Here is a 19,543-nt window from a genome sequence, read left to right as displayed (position 1 = left end):
AAAAGAAAAAAGCTGGAGAGGATAGCTTTGCGGCTGGGGAGTCTCCGATGATAATGTCAGTAAAGTATTTTATAAGTTTTTAAATAATGAGAGAGTCTCGAGAGCTTTTTCGTTTCTAGAAATTGCTATCTATATTGGGAGTCTAGGGGAACAGATCGTGCCTGCCCCTGTGGAGCCCATATCATTTTTACTGTTCATTTTGTCAAAGTCCTTTAAATTTGACATGCCTCTACAACGGTGCCATTAATGTGCCGTGTTGCTCAAATAATGGTGTCGTTAATGCAGGGTGGTTCTCCGATTTGCTTTACTCTACTAGTATCTTCGGTGGTCCCTCGATATTCCCTTGTCAGAAGATCAAAGGTTCTTCATCTTTCTCGTTCTACCCTATGCAAGTCTTCATGAGCGTGATGCGGCCGAGTGGCGACAGGCTTGTCTGTCCCATCAATCATTATTGCTTACTTTCCCTTGCAAGCGAGTTGCTTCTTGGGCAAGTTTGGGCACTGGGGTCAAGTATCGGGGTGAAACCCATTACTATTGGCTGAGCGCCTAGTGGGCTTACGAGTGAGGCGGAAATACCCTTACAGCTATGATTGAAACCTGTTTGACCTACTATTTCTTGTTTGATTTTTTCTTTTGTAGTTTCTCAATATTGCCATTTTATTAGAAGAAAATATAAATGTTTTAGTTACAAAAGTAAATTCATAAATTGACATGATTTAGTGTTGTATATTAAATTGTAAAAATACTTTTATTATAAAATAGATATAATATATTACATGAAACCACGTCAGCTTGTATATTTATTTTTTATAATTTATTTGTGGTTATAATCCTTTTCTTAAAAGAAATTGGGATTTAGCAATTATATGTAGCAGCTTGATGAAAGGAGTACGTACTTAATTCAAAGGTTAGTCCATGGTTAAGATTTATATAATTTGGATTACTCTTGATATATAACACTTTTGATGTTATATGATGCAGAATATGTAATCTCTTTTAGGAGATGTTTGGAAACAATTTACATCTCATGTCAAACATCATTCAAATATAAACACTTTCAAATTAATCATTATAATTTTTTCAAATTAATCATTACAATTTTTTCAAATTTCTAAACAAAAAAATAAAAACTAATTCAACTTTTTCAAATCCTAAAATAAAAATTATATTCTAACAATCTTTTAACTTTATAATATTTTTTATTCAATTTTTTTTTCTCTTTTTCCAAAACTCAATAATAAATTAACTCAAACTATCTTACTACTATTTATAAACCATCTTATTATTATTCATAAAATTCTGATCATCTCATCTCATTCTCCAAGCATGATCTCCTGGTGAGTTGGTTGCATCTGTATGTACACGATGAGAATGACGACCATCTAATTGGCATGCTTTACAGTGAAATTAAATTGAAAATTTGTTTTACATTTATTTATAATTAAACTACATTCACATAGTGACAAAAATAGTAACAAATTAGCATTCGTATTGGATTATGTACATAAAAGGGAAATGATTTGTACAGTTCTAGAGTATATAAGCCTCGTGCATCTCCATTGGCGAAAGTAGACAAATTCAAAATCCATATGAAAAAAATCACTTCGGTCTTACACATCACAGGACTATATCTAGTATATATTACTCTTATGTTTAATGTAAAATCAGCTAACAATTAGATAAATCGATGTACACCAATTTTAATCCTTGTTGGTTGTATTATTTTAGCTGAAAAATGCTACAAAAAAGTTTAATACCACACACATCCCTAACCAACATGTAATTTTTCAATTTTGTCATTTCATTTAAATACACACATATTTAAGCATTAAGATAAAATGACAAAAATGAAAATCACATATTAATTTGGTGGAGATGTGTAGTGTAAGGCTTCATGTAAAACTTCTCTAGTTTAGCATCTTCCAAAATATTGTTTAAGGGAAGTTGATAACAGTGCCCTATTTATATATCCTCTCACTTGCATTTGCATGCTAATCTCAACCTATAGGGCAATCTTATTCTATATATATATAAATTTTATTTAGCAGTCCTACATTACACATCTAATGAGTATTGAAAGTTAGCATACGCATGCGCAAGAATCAATCAGGTTTTTAGACTGCATTTGGATGTTGAACTGAGCTTAGTAGTGAATGGAGTTATGTGGAGTCTATCTAAATTGAGTTTAAAGTGTGTTTGGATGTTAAGATGAGTTTAATACTTTTTTATAGAAAGTTGAAAAAGGTTGTGAATCTCATATATAAAAATATGTTAATTTGAAAAAGGTTGTAAGTCTCACGTGTAAAGAGATTTTGAGTTGAGATGAGTTTAATAATTTGAGAGTTAAGTATTTGAATGTTAGATTCTATTTAAAATTAAACTGATCTCATATTAGTCTTACAATGAAATGCAGCCAATTTCTCCACGAAACCTATATATTATGCCAATGATGACGAATATGATCATCATGCTTATTAAAAGTCAATTGATTTTTTTTTTAATTATTTTAATAAAATCGCATTCATCATTTAAGAAAAGAAAACAGAGAGAGATATATAATAGGGCGAGTAGTTGTGGTTTGCGGTGGACAATAAATTTCAAATATGTTTATTTTATGGTAGTGGTATGGTCTGGAATTAATTAATTGATTATCGTAACATTTCTTCAAGATTTCGGCGCTTCAATTATCATCTAAAAAACAATATCAAATATGAGAACAATATTCTGGCCACATGAGCTGCGCCATGCATATCACCGAATTGATTATCACCTACTCCTATTCAAGTTTCCGTGATATTCGATTATATTAATTAATTATCAGCACCTCCTACTAAGTTTGGTACGATAAACATCAGGGCTGGTAATTTGAATGGTGTCAAATTATGGATATTTGATTATATTAGTTAATTCAAATCCAACTTGTAAGTTAATTTATGACACCTAAATATATGACACTGATATTGTTGAGACTCACAATTGCAAAAGGCGGTTAGAAGTAGGGGTGTAAAAAAAAATCGAAAAAATAATTGAACCAATCCGATTATAACCAGTCTGATTCTGTATGTTGTACGGTTTTCATATTTTGAAAATCGTTTTAGACTAAACCGGACAGGTATATATATTATATTATATATGTTTTACGCTAAATTGTTAATTAATATAATATGAAATTTTAATATGACTTGTTTTAAATGCATATCTTGTTCGGACTTGTTTTTCGATTTTTTGGTTTAAATTTACACCCCTAGTGAAGACAATTATTGTGGGACCAGGGGGGCTTTTAAATCTAAAAGAAGGAATTCTGATTTAAAGGAATAATCTTAAATGCATATCTTGATCAAGGTTGTTACGGCACGGTATTTATTGTGCCGGAATACTAATAAGCACGGCAAGACAGGTGTTTCGTACCTAATCAAATACCAGTTATTTTGGTATGTTTTGATCAATACCAGCCAGTTTTTTGTGTGCCGACATACATTTTGTATTTTTATATAATTTTTACTCCACTTCTCATATTTGAAAACTATTTTCTTAATTTTTTTTAATCTCATTTTTTCGAGATCTAAAAATCAAATCCATACTCTCATCTTCATCATGAAAATGGGAGTATGGATTAAGAACATAGAAGTATTATTCAGTTTTATAAATATATGTTTTAACTTTCTAAAACTTGCATTGATGTTATTTTTAAATATAATTTATACATATATAATTAATTTATCTATATATAGACTATCTCGAAACGATACCCAAAACGATATCAGTATGGAAATATTTCGTTTCAGTGGCTTAAATGAAACGGTCACTGAAATGATATTCAAAACTTTGATCTTGATGGCTGCACATACAATTATTATTTGTTTCCAAAAGAGCTTAAATTTATCTATGAATTATTTAATTCTAAAAATTAATAGATTCTTTATATTGTATATATTATAATTTTATGTACAAATTTTGACAGGTAAACTTTGAGTACGCATGAATATCTTTGTATAACTCATATTACACACATATATATATATACATATACAAATTACTCATAAAAATCTAAGCAATGAAAATTATTAGAAACATAATTTCTTCTAATATTTTTAAATGTTTAAGATATTTTCGTTACACTACAACAGAATTTGTCTTTTGTGACAGAGGAAACAGTCACCAAAAATTGCCAAAACGTCACAAAAGATATTTGGTGATGGTTTGAAACCGTCACCACGACCGTCACCTAAGGTACGTCAATGAAAAAAATTGGTGACGGTTTATTGTTGAACCGTCACTAAAAATATTTTTAGTGACGGTTGGAAGTGTTCCTTTTGGATGAACGTTCGAAAGTTCCCTTTTTTTGTGACGGTTGAGAACTGTCATAGAAAATAACATTCGGATGTCCAATTGAACGTTCGAACGGCAACCAGACGGATTGGCATTCTAATGAGAGAAGTTGACGTTCGTTGATTATAGTTCAAACGTTTATGCGTCCGAACGTTAATTATAATAAACGTTCAAATTTTCATTCGAACGTTAACGAACCAATGTTCAAACGTAACGGGTTTAACGTTTGGTCGTTATTTCGAATGTAAACGAATGAGCGTTGGAATGCAAGTGGTACGTTCGGAGGTTTGTTCGAACGTTAATCGCTTGATCATTCGAACGTTTTGTTCGTTTGAGGGTCAGTATGTTCGAACGTAGAAGCCTACGTTCGAATGTTACTAAACAATTTAATGCATTCATGTTTGAACATTGGTTCGAGTTTGAACCAATGTTCGAACAAACTCGAACCAATGTTCGAACGTTTTTACTTTACATTCGAACGTATAGATCAGAAATACTAATTTCATAAAATTTAAAAGCATATCAATTGTATCATATTGCATACCATCAATTAACAAATAATAATGTCTTATAAAATTTTAAAATTAGATATTTAGCCACCACTACTGATAAAATTTATTTTTTCTTTTTTCCTCGCCCACCGCAATTCTGTTGCAACGACATAACACGCTCCATTTGCACCATCATCTCCCATTGCACTTGCTTTTGGACTTCACTGTGTATTCTTTCCTCCTAGTCTCTCTGTTGGTCCTATAAACGCGTTTCTAAATGAGACTGTCGTTCTAAGACAAACTCTAACTCTTGTTGTCTCGACCTCATATACTCATTCTCACGCAGTGCAGCTTCTAAATCTTTTGTAAGGTTATTAATTTGTGAAGTCGATGAGGTTGAAGAGGATGAACATCTATGCTTGATAGATCGTCCCAAACCTCTTGCCATACTAGACTGTGGCCAGAACACTAACGTGAATATGTCTATGTCACTAGGAGAGGATTCCCCAAAAGCCGACTTCATCTCCATCATTTTTTTTTGCAATTTGAAAGGTAATGATCGTTAATAAATAACGTATTAAAAGAAATATAAATAAAAAATAAATTATTCACTTGTTACATAATTTATTTAACAAAATTAACATTGCTTACATAATTATCTACAGGGACAGGATCCATTCACTCACTATGCTCATTAGTGTGAGCAGCAGCATAGATATGAATGAGGAAAAAGTTTTCAGGATCATCACGTTTCTAACAAAGCGACATTAGCAATTTTAAAAAGATAATGTTAGTACTTAAATAAAAGAATATCAGAAAAATAAATTAATTCTATAATTTTTTAATTACCATTTTTTCAACAAGGCGGTGGAATGACCTTGAACCGGCATGATGGTGGACAGTCGGAACGGATCTATTTTGTGCACTTGTGGAACTCAAGTGCTACAAAATATATTAAGAACGTTAATTGTAATATGTATACATATAATATATAGAACGAATAAGAATGTAAATAATTAAAAGATATAAATGTAAATATAAATGTAAAATACATGATAATCTGGAGATGCGAAAAAATCACAATACTTTCTCCAATCATCTAACTCCATCTCCTGGAAAGGAGACTGCGCAGCCTCTTCCAACGTCTCAAACTTCTTGAAATGGTCATGACATCGTCCCTTGTGACGTCGGAATAATGTAGCCATCAACTCATTCACGGTTCTCAAATCCTCGCTACGGCCAAAGTCGATGTCGAATTCATCCAGTTTCGGTGATAAAATGGTCCGCTTCAAATTTTAAATTATCAACACCGATGCATACTGGTTCAATTCCAAAATTTGTCCAAACCCAAACTAAATTGAACCAATTAAGCCCTAATTTGAACAGTCTTCTTACAAGCGATTTTGCGCACCAACTCACGCACCATTATTAAATGTAAGGCATTCATTTAATGAAACAATGCGAATTAAAAACGAAAATAATTTTTTTGAGATAGAAGACGTTATTCTTCTCTCAAAAAAATTTTCTTTTATTTTTTTTTATTTTTTTTGTAATAAAAAAAGTTATATGAGTATTGGTATGTACCGAACTGCTTGTATCTAGCAAGGCCTAACAAGTTTGGCCATGAAGATTTAAGTGAAATTAATGGGAGAATCGATATGTACTTAATTCCCATAGTATATGTTCTTGTTGAAATCCCACATGCTCTGTAATTTTCTTAGCCCCAAGATCTAGCATTAGATTATATAAATGGAAAAGTAAGGTTAGATATAGTTTTTAGATGTAAAAATCTACTACAATTCTTTTGAAAAAAAAAGTTAGGCCTATTATAAAAATAAAAAATAAAAAAGTAATATTTTTACAGTCATAAAGAGATTACACAATAATAATCTACAAATTGATGTGACAGCTCCATGTAGTCCGTTAGATCTACTTTATAATAAAAATAACTTTACAATCTAACAAACTATGCATATCATGTCACTTCAATTTATAAGATTATTTTGTTTAATTTATTTATGATTAAAATATTTTTCATTTTAAAAATGTACAAATTATTTCTAAATGGAAAGGGTATTATTCAGGAATTAGTTGAAATAAATAAAGTCAAATATAGTGGAAAATTAAAAAATTAAAAAAAGAAAAAAAAGAACTAAAAGTTTTTGCTTCTCTTGCCAACAAAGAAGCTATAAATTTATAGCTGTGCGTAGAGGGAGTACCAAAGTAGGGCATGTAAATCTTAAAGAAGGATGACTTTGAGGCAATTGTCAAATGCTTATCTTGATGGGCTGTGAAGACAATTATTGTGGGACCAGGGGGTCTTTTAAATCTAAAAGAAGGAATTCTGATTTGAAGGAATAATCTTAAATGCATATCTTGATCAAGGTTGTTACGGCACGGTATTTATTGTGCCGGAATACTAATAGGCACGGCAAGATAGGTGTTTAGTACCTAATCAAATATCAGTTATTTTGATATGTTTTCATCAATACCAGTCAGTTTTTTGTGTGCCGGCAGATATTTTGTATTTTAATATATTTTCATAATTTTTACTCCACTTCTCACATCCGAAATTATTTTCTTAACTTTTTTTAATTTCATTTTTTCAAGATTTAAAAATTAAATCCATACTCTCATCTTCATCATGAAAATGGGAGTATGGATTGAGAACTTAGAAGTATTTTTGAGTTTTATAAATATATGTTTTAAATTTTTAAGACTTGCATTGATGTTATTTTAAAATATAATTTATATATGTATAATTAATTTATCTATATATAGACTATCCCAAAACGATACCCAAAATGGTATCAGTATCGAAATATTTCGTTTCAGCGGTTTAACTGAAACGGTCACTGAAATGATATTCAAAACTTTGATCTTGATGGCTGAACATACAATTATTATTGGTTTTCAAACGAGCTTGAATTTTCCTATGAATTATTTAATTCTAAAAATTAGTAGATTCTTTATATTGTATATATTATAATTTTATGTACAAATTTTGACAGGTAAACTTTGAGTACGCATGAATATCTTTGTATAACTCATATTACACACACACACACACACACACATATATATATATATACATATACAAATTACTCATAAAAATCTAAGCAATGAAAATTATTAGAAACATAATTTCTTATGATATTTTTAAATCTTTAAGATATTTTTGTTACACTATAACAAAATTTGTCTTTTGTGATAGAGGAAACCGTCACCAAAAATTGCCAAAACGTCACTAAAGATATTATAACAAAATTTGTCTTTTGTGATAGAGGAAACCGTCACCAAAAATTGCCAAAACGTCACTAAAGATATTTGGTGACGGTTTGAAACCGTCACCACGACCGTCATATCATGTGCATCACAGGAAAAAGTTGGTGACGGTTTACTATTGAACCGTCACTAAAAATATTTTTAGTGACGGTTGGAGGTGTTCCATTTGGAAGAACGTTCGAAAGTTTCCTTTTTTGTGACGGTTGAGAACTGTCATAGAAAATAACGTTTGGACGTCCAATTGAACATTCGAATGGCAACCCGACCGATTGGCATTCGAATGAGAGAAGTTTACGTTCGTTGTTTATAGTTCGAACGTTTTCATACAGACGCGTCTCTAAATGAGACTGTCATTCAAAGACAAACTATAACTCTTGTTGTCTCGACCTCATATACTAATTCTCACGCAGTGCAGCTTCTAAATCTTTAGTAAGATTATTAATTTGTGAAGTCGATGAGGTTGAAGAGGATGAATATCTATGCTTGATAGATCGTCCCAAACCTTTTGCCATACTAGACTGCGGCCCGAGCACTTGCGTGAATATGTCTATGTTACTAGGAGAGGATTCCCCAGAAACCGACTGCATCTCCATCATTTTTTTCCACAATTTGAAAGGTAATGATCGTTAATAAATAACGTATTAAAAGAAATAGAAATAAAAAATAAATTATTCACATGTTACATAATTTATTAAACAAAATTAACATTGCATACATAATTATCTACAGCGACAGGATCCATTCACTCACTATACTCATTAGTGTGAGCAGCAACATATATATGAATTAGGGAAAAGTTTTCAGGATCACCACGTTTCTAACAAAGCGAAATTAGCAATTTTAAAAAGATAATGTTAGTACTTAAATAAAAAAATATCAGAAAAATAAATGAATTCTATAATTTTTTAATTACCATTTTTTCAGCAAGGCAATGGAATGACCTTGAATCGGCACGATGGTGGACAGTCGGAGCGGATCTATTTTGTGCATTTGTAGAACTCAAGTGCTACAAAATATATTAAGAACATTAATTGTAATATGCATACATGTAATATATAGAACGAATAAGAATATAAATAATTAAAAGATATAAATGTAAAATACATGATAATCTAGAGATGCGAAAAGATCACAATACTTTCTCCAATCATCTAACTTTATCTCCTGGAAAGGAGATTGCACAGCCTCTTCCAACGTCTCAAACTTCTTGAAATGGTCATGACATCGTCCCTTGTGACGTCGAAATAGTGTAGCCATCAACTCATTCACGGTTCTCAAATTCTCGCTACGACCAAAGTCGAGGTCGAATTCATCCTAACAAGTGAATCAGATAAAAAATATGATATACTAATCTAGGTGAAAACATTGTACTCTCAAAGTAAACTCACCAGCACACGACTTTGAATGTGCTCCTTAATCTCATTCGGAACATCTCGCCATGAGCGCACATAAAATGGAGCATAAGCTCAAACTACTGTGCCAATATAGGAGGAAAGCGATGCTGCACTATCATCCACTCCTCTAGTAGAATTATCATGAATGGTGATTTTGAGTTTTCCATGCCTTCTATTTTTCTCAAGAGAGATGTCACGTGTATAGCCACGACCGCGACGTGCAAATGCATCAACTACATGATAATAGATAGTATAATTATAGTTATATAGTTGTTGAGACAAAAGTATTAACCATATAATTAATTATCAACGAAAATATTTCCTTACTGCTATGTGTCGACTGGTTGTTGGTCTCTTGCGTGTTAACTTGATATTTAGGAGCGGATTCCTCGAGTGGGGAGTCCTCAATGGGTTCAGGACTTGGACTTGGCGGAGGCACATTTCTTCGTTGTCGTTTTGGCGGCATTCTTGAAAATAATTAATTATATCAAAGAAAATTAATTAGAAAAAATTATAAAAATTCAAAATATTTTATAGTCCCTTATATGAATAAAATATTTAGTACTTTTATTCTTCATCTTCAGATGTATTTTCCATGCTTGTTTCAGAATCTCCCTCAATAACATCTTCATCATCATCATGCACCTTTTCTTCATCCTCCTTATCCAGCTCCTGGCCTGATTCTGGTTTGTCTTCATCTTCTTACTCTTCTTCTTCTTATTCCTCCTCATTTACTTGAATTAAATGATCATTTAATACGGACGAGTCGAGATGGACAGGTGGGACATCATCTCTACACAATGGGAGCAACTCGAGTGCACTGACGTCAACAAACAAGTTAATACCCTCTCCATTTTTTTGGTATGCATCTACAATCGGAGTGTCATCTTCATCTCCACTATTCTCGTAATCTGCACTCGAGAGACAAATTTTTGTACAACTCGCCAAGTTATCTCTCCACTATCTTCATCAGCACTTTTCATTGGATCAATCATGTAATAGACTAGGGTAGCTTAACAAACCAATACGAATGGATCATCTTCGTACCATTTAGATACAGTATTGACACTCGTAAAGTGATTATCCCTATGTATCGAAACCCGACCACCACCTAGATCCCACCAATCACATTTAAAGACATGTTACAAACCCACCCGAACCACGTATATTGTGCGTCGTGTGCTTGATTGTGTTGCCATTACTTTATTTTCCATTGTTGGTGTGTGGGTTTAGCATAACATTTCACAACAACTGATTATCGAAAGACTGCCACGCAAGTGAGTCAACTGGGTGCCTTATATATGAGTCATCCTTAACTCTTTTCTCCTCGTGCCACCTTATATCGTGAGCTATTTTCTTACACATATATAGTCTTTGCAACCTAGGTCTCAAGGGAAAATACCGCAACACCTTAACCGGCACATTTTTCTACCCTTCCACCTCCACTCTCTACATACCGGACATGCTTGTTTCTCCTCGTTCTCCTTCCAGAACAAAACACAATCATTCTTGCATGCATGTATGGACTTGTACTCAAATCTTAATCCATTTCTCAACTGTTTCACTTTATTAAAAATCTTGGGTAATGCAGACCCTTCGGGAAACACCTCGTTTAATAAGTCCAATACCATGTTTATTGTTTTCATCGACATCCCACACAATGACTTAATGTGAAGCAATCGCACAATAAACAACATTTTGAAATGTTTTGTATAGCCTGGATAAAGCTCGCGCTTTGCATCTTCCCACATTAAAACGAAATTTTCACAATCAGTCCCTCCGCCACTTGAGGCATTGTCGTCAACCTCATCTATAAACATCCCCGCTCCAATGTCTCCCAACATCTCCTCCATCTCATCTTCCTCATAATCATCATCCATGTGCCGCAAATAATTGTGATAATCGACCAATACATCTACTAACTGTTCATACGGCTCACCATGTAGTACCCATCAGGTATACCCCAGATACATACCATTCACTATCGCAGATAAGTTTTTACACCATCAACATGGACACTTAATGTAACCATGACTATCAGCAGAGGCCCATGCAAAATCAATGAAGGTTCTTACTCCACGCGCATAGGGTACGTAATCCTTTCCAAGTCTATCTCCCAAACGCATTCAATTTTTGTCCATTTCTAAAAACATCTATCTATTAATAACAAGTACATTGAAAATTCACATATATGTATGCTCCAATTCTCATTGTTTTTTGATAAGGTAGTTGGTCCTATCCTATTCGAGATTATATTATCCATATTGTACAAATCTCGTCACTCTACTACTTTCCACGTTAGTAGAAATTTCGGCAGCACCTCCTCATAGTTCTCCAAGTATACATGTTCAAATAGAGGGATTGTGACCCTCCGAACAGTATACCCGAAGAACAGTAGAGGAAGACACCAAAACTTCACATTAAACGTGAAAAGTAGGAGTAACAAAAATGTACAATACACATAATATAATCTCAAACTGGCCACACTGGACAATTTAAGAATTAGTGGACACATAAATGTAAACTAATTCTCAAATGGGTCTAAGGTTATTTATGTAATATCATAACATATCTATCAAAAAACACTACAAACAATATCTCAATGTTGTTTGAATTAACAACGTCACATTCTAGTAGTGTTATATTGTTAAACTAGAGAGAGATAGAAGATTATGTGAACAAGTTTCCTATTAGTACACAACGAGAGAAAATGATCTTGAAGAAATGTCTAAATTTTAGTCTAATTACTTAACTGTCACAAATTGTCCGACCTTAACAACTCTCAAGGCCGAAGAGACTTTGAGAGTCAAGCAATTTGACAGACATTTCTTCAAGATCATTCTTCCTCGGGGTGTACAAGACACGAAACCTGTTCACATATTCCTTCATCTCTCTCTAGTTTAACAATATAACACAATACGAAAGTGACATTGTTAATTTATAAAAAAAATAAAAATTAATAGTTATGGAATCAAAACTTCAAATTTCTCAACAGGCAACAAAGTTTTTTATAGTGATTTTGGATTGGCTGGGGCTATTCTATACGAAACACTATAATGATTGATCTCGAATTATTATTCCTAAATTATAATTTTAATTGTTATTATATATCTTAGGACATTGTTAATTGATACCTATGTAATTTTAATTCTTATTCTATAATTGTTATTATAATTGTTATATATAATTTTAAAGATTATTATTATTATTATTCCTAAAGTATAATTTTAATTGTTATACTTAATTGATGGAGTTATTTATTTATATAGACAATAAGTATATAATTTCTATATAAGCATTTATTTGATCATTATTTATTTATTCTCTAGTTTATTATAAATATATATATTTATTTATTCCAACTCTCTATTTATTTGGTAGGTTCAACACTTTTTTCTTGAAGAGTATTTTACTTTCTTTATTTATATATATATATATATATTTAATAATATAATGGTTTGGAACCTCACAATGGTAAGAATATTTAATAACTAATTATTAATTATAGTCATTGTATGTATATATTATACTTTATATATAGTTAAGTTATATACTTTTTTTTTCTTTTTCTTTTTTAAATTAAATTTTATACTATACTTATAACTTGAATAATAATCAAATTCTAACTAAATTAGTATGAATATATTATATATACTTATTAAATGTTAAATATTAAGTATCACATTAAATGTATATTAAATGTTTTTAATCTTTACTTAAATTAAGAGTCTAAACTTATAATTTGCTTGTTAAAGAACAAATTCAAAAAATACAAAAAAATTCACATAAATACTAAAAACTAAACACAATATATTTCTAACCATATAAACATATTCAATAAAAATGCACAAACAATAATCACAATATTTCAAATCCATATCGTAACAACAACAACAATATTCTCAGTAATATATTTCTACACATATTAATTTATCAATGAACACCATAAACTTACAAACTATTTACAAAATTTACAAACAATAATCACAATTATTTCAAGAGTAAGCATAAAATCATATGTACATGTATTAACATATTCCTAAACTTGAGAAATATAACTAGCACTCACAAATTCTTCAAAACCAAAACATATTATATCAAAATTTTCACATAAATCCAAAACCTAAAGACAATATATTTCTAACCATATAAACATATTCAAACAAAATTCACAAATAATATTCACAATATTTCAAATTCATATCACAACATATTCACAATATTCCCCCAATAATATTTATACACATGTTAATTCATCAAGGAATAACATAAACTCACAAACTAATCAAAAACTATACAAACAATAATTACAATATTTCAAGAGTAAGCATAAAATGTATAAACGCATTGCTAAAGTTTAGAAATATACCTAGCACTCACAATATCCTCCTATAAATCAAAAGCTTCCAACTTGCCAAAACAATCAATCCTTCAAAAAAATACGACACTAACTTATTAGAAATATATATAACAAAAATACAAGACAAATATCATAAAATTCAAGAAAATACAAAAGAAAAATAATTTTTCCTTACCAAAGCTCAACTCAACTCTCACTCTAACACTCTCTCACTCTAACTCTCTCTCTCTAACCCACGTCCCTCTCTCACTCAGCTCTCTCTCACTCTAACTCTCTCTCTCTCTAACCCACATCCCTCTCTCACTCAACTATCTCCCACTCTAACCCTCTCTCTCTCTCTCTAACCCACGAAGACTCTCTATCATGTCTCTCTCTGTTGTGCGCATGGGAGAAGCAGCAGAAATGAGTTTGCTACCTCCCGTGAGTGTATTCATTCAATAATAAAATTTTTAAATAAAACGTTCAAACGTTTAAGTTGTACGTTCCAACGTTATATTATCCCGCACAATTTTTAGATAACGTTCAAATGTTAAAAAAATTGGATAAATTTTCTGCGAAAAATGTTCGGACGTTTTCTATCCACGTTCGAACGTATCTTCCTATGATAGCGCCTGAAATTGAGCGGAAAGTTTCCCGCACTTTTATTTTCATGTTCAAATGTTAAGAAATTTAGCATTCGAACTTTTATATATTCCCAGTGATTTTCATCGACTAACATTCGAACGTAAAATTTCAACGTCCGAGTTCAGATCATCACAGAGATACCTAAATCGAGCGGGAAATTTCCCTCACTTTTATTTTCATGTTCGAACATTAAGAAATTTGGCATTCGAACGTTTATAAATTCCCAGTGATTTTCACCGACTAACATTCGAACATAAAATTTCAACGTCTGAACGTTCAGATCATCATAGAAATACCTATATCGAGCGGGGAATTTTTTGCACTTTTATTTTCATGTTCGAACGTTAGAAAATATACGTTCAAACATTTACTCTCACATTCGAATGTACATTTTCTACATCTGAACATTTCAGATCATCACAAAGATGCCTAAATCGAGCGGAAAATTTCCAGCATCTTTCTTCTCGTGTTCTCACGTATTATAATTGTACATTCGAACATGAAAATGAACTCTCATACACCTCCATTAACGTTCGAACGTGGAAAGATCATCACAGATATAGAAAAATCCAGCGGGAATACATTATAAAGTTTGAACGTTAAAAAATCATGTTCGAACGTTACTTTTATTCAATAGTTAGTATTTGTTAATATAAGAGTTATTCATATGTATTTTTTTTTCTAGATACTCATAATATTTCTCTTCAATATAATCTCTTTTTTTTAAAAAAAATTGAGAAAAATACTAACTTTTTGTCACTATTTTCTTCTTTCATATAACCCGCTTGTTCGAGATATTCTTTGTTACTTATTAAATTCTTCTTTACTCAATGTGTGTATTTGGACATCATCTCCAATCACTTGTGAGTATGTTGGAGATAAATGTTCATTTTTAAAATTATGAGAGGTGGATGCTAAGGTGAGTAATCTGGACTATATATAGTATACTATATATAGTATATAAGATACTATATTATAGTGTATATATATATATTATATTATATATATATAGTATGATAGCATAATACTTTAAATGAAAACATAATAATATAGTATATATACTATACTATATATATAAATCAATAATATATAATTAATAAAACTAACAACAAAACTTATATGTATATAATACACTACATAGTATATATATAGTGCATTATATATATAATGCACTATATATACTATATAGTAATGATTTTCTGGAATCACATCATCTGAGGGTCATAATTTGTATGATTTTCAACTTCATCCAAATATATGACTTTCAACTTCATCCAACCCAGATCTATACCGTTCATAAATATATGACTTTCAACTTCATTCAACCCTATCGTACACAAATTTTAACACTATCGACATAGACACTTAATGTAACCATGACTATCAGCAGAGGCCCGTACGGCTAGGACTCACTTAATGGACACTTATATCGATGTTTGAAGATACGTACAGCTCATTTCATAGCCACAAACACAACAAATGAAGGTACGCAACTACAACGTGATCACCAAGCTAGCTAGCTAGTCAGTCCTCTATATATTTATTACTTGTAACACAATCATGGAGGATGTTTGAACATTACTTTGAAAACAAAAAGGATCGATCCTCCCACTAAAATTGTCTTGCTATTTACTGATTCAACGGCCAGCCCCGTCTTTAATCTTTACTTAAATTAAGATCCTAAACTTATAATTTTCTTATTAAACATATTCAATAAAAATTCAAAAACAATAATCATAATATTTCAAATACATATCACAACAAAAACAATATTATCACAACAATATTTCTACACATATTAATTCATCAATGAACACCATAAACTCATAAACTATTCACAAAATTCACAAACAATAATCACAATTATTTCAAGAGTAAGAATAAAATCACAACAACATATACAAATATATTGCTAAACTTTAGAAATATAACTAACACTCACAAATTCAAAACAAACCAATTAATCTAATTGTCATTCATTAGGGAGAGCAATTTGATTCCAATTAATAAATTTAAGAATTTGTACACTAGAATTTTGGATACTAGATTGTAATAATAAAGTATATCATTTTGGGCTAGTAAAAAGAGCTTGTGGTTCTAATGTTGTTTTCATTAGTTTATAATGGATCATATATATATAATATATTACATATTATATTATAATATATAATATAATATTAGATATATATTGTACTATATACAGTATATATATAATATACTATATAATACATTATATATATAATACACAGTATATATATACTATAATATACTATATATATTATAATATAATATTATATATAGTATGCTATAATATACTATATATTATAACATAATATTATATATAGTATGCTATATGTTATAGTATACATTATAATATATAACATTTATATTAATAATATAATATATTATAGTCAATATTTTGAAAAATAAATAGAAAAACGTTCAAATGTGCTAAGAATTACGTTCGAACGTTTTGTGTATATAAGGCCAAAACAGAACAGCGAAATGTCATTTTCACCATTATCTAACTTCGTTCCTGTTTGCCGCCACCACTCCTCCATCGTTGCCGCCGTCCAACTCTGCCACAACCGTTACTAAAAGGTATGCTTTCATCTTTAATCAAATAACACCTATTTTATTTGAGATTTGGGTTCAATTTTGTTTAAAATTGGCCAAGTGGTGGCCAAATTTTCAACTCCATTTTCCGGCCACCACGACTTGCCATTGGCCAAATAATCACGGTAGAAAAGTTTCTTAAAGTGTATACTTCATTTCTACGGTGACATTTCAACATTTAGAACCTTGTAGATTAATTTTTGAGATTTCAATAATGGCTGAGTCGACTCAGCCATTCTATGTCGTAACGTTCGAACATACTACTTTTTAAATTTATTTATGCTTCAACGTTTGGATGTGTATCATTTACGTTCGCACATAAAACACATATGTTTGAACTTATAACATAAACGTCCGAACGTACGTCATTTAAATTTATTTACTTCTTACGTTCAAATGTGTATGTTATACGTTCGCACATATGTGTTTTACGTGCGAACGTAAATGATATACATCTGAACGTTTTATCTTAACGTTCCAACGTTTATTTTACTATGTTCGAACGTTAATGCAGAGCAGCTTAAAATTAACACAAAAAATGCATCAAAGTAAATAATTTTTTTTTCCTTTTCTATTTTCAGGATATAGCTCATCCTCTGCATACTAGGAAACAAGGGAGGGAATGAGCCACTCCGAACATTGCTCGTATCGGGGCTCGTACTTTTATGGTAGAGCGAGAGGTTCTGATTAATGAGTTCGACGAACTCACATGGGAGCAGACGAACCTGAGAGATGTTTTTTTCAGTAGATGCTGGAGAAATATTTGCACATTGAGGGGGAAGGTATACCCTCAATGGTTCAGAATTTCTATATGGGGATGTGTGACATGCCTCAGGTCGCATCCTCTCACACCGTGACTGTACGCAGTGTTTTCATTAAGATTTCACCATATGTCATCGCTGAGCACCTCGGGATTCATCGAGGAGTTGAGACATCTGCACATGCTACACCCCGTGAGGATGTAGGCACTTCTGCATCATCTACTGGCCGCCCATTTGAGCCAACATCAGCCAGAGATGCAGATCGATCAGAGGCCGAGGATACTGGCCTCGAGGTTTGGGATGATGACCGAGACAAGGATTTCTACACCCTCACCTGGAGGGACCGCATGTAGATCGAGACGAAGAACGCCTTCAAGCAGAACCATCTGCTACCTTTTTTTCGCATGTTGCACCTTATCATTGCAATAAACGTGGATCCTGTGGCACGTAAAACCAAATTTAGTAGGCTTCGGGCATAGTTTTTTATACGAGTGGCACGTGGAGATCCCATAGATTTGTCACTACACATCTTTGAGAGGATCCGTTACGAGGCTCTCCACGGATAATCTCTCATACGGTGTTCTGATCAGCCAACTATACTTACACGGGGAGTGCCAACCCAGCCAGAAGAGCTGGTCAAAGATCAAATGAGCCCCCTCGACATGACCACGCATCGACGTAGCATTGGACAGGCGATGGGACGTCAGCCACCCATGTAGAGGATCTAGTTCCTCCGACGCAGCCTGAGCCAGGTCATGTGAGGAGTAGTAGTCAGCAGCCGCCGAGTACATCTGAGAGAGATGCGCGGCCTACTTGGTTTGATGCGGTGATCTTATAGCTGACTGCGCATATCGATCGTAAGATCGATTGATCGCCCGTGGCTATAAAGGCATCTGTCTCCGAGATCGCCCATCGTGTAGATATCCTCAATGACGAGGTTGATACCTTGACTGAGAGGGTACGGAGTTCGAATTTTGCGAACAACGCTATCATCTCAATGTTGTTTAAGAAATTCGATCATATTTTGTATTTTGCTTTATTATATGTAAAGAAAATGTTATTTAATATTTCTATGGTTTTTAATTTCAATTCTTAATCTTCTTTAATGTTATATTTTCCATCTTTAATTCTAAATCACTACACTTCAAATATATATAAACATAAATATATATTTATATATTACAAGTTGTGTATATATAAATATATACAAGTCAATTTTTTAGACCTGTTCACAAATTATGCACTATAAAAATCACATAATTTTTAAATTACAGTCATATTTAATTTAAATTTACAATTAACGTTCGAAAGTTGGCGCAAAACATTTTACGTTCGAACGTTAATTACTAACGTTCGCACGTAAGTGGCCACAATGTTCGAAAGTATATGTGACGTTCGAACGAAAATTTCCCATATTTTGGAACGTAAAAAAAAAATCTCATCTGTCTTTAGTTACAGTTTCCAGCAACCATCACAGAAAATGCCTTTTAATGACGGTTTGGGGACTGTCACAATTTTCCAACTGTCACTAAAAAACAATAGTGTTGTAGTGTGATATGCTGGCCTGCTTGATCTTTGTTTGTCTTAAGAAGGTTACAAGGAAGTGGTGTGGCTTCAAGCTGGTTTTCTGTCTAAGTGAAATTGGTTTGCATTCAATACCCATGGAATTCTTTTGTGATAATT

Source organism: Juglans regia, chromosome 5, assembly GCF_001411555.2.
Source record: "Juglans regia cultivar Chandler chromosome 5, Walnut 2.0, whole genome shotgun sequence".
Classification (NCBI taxonomy): Eukaryota; Viridiplantae; Streptophyta; class Magnoliopsida; order Fagales; family Juglandaceae; genus Juglans; species Juglans regia.
This window is presented reverse-complemented; position numbering follows the sequence as displayed.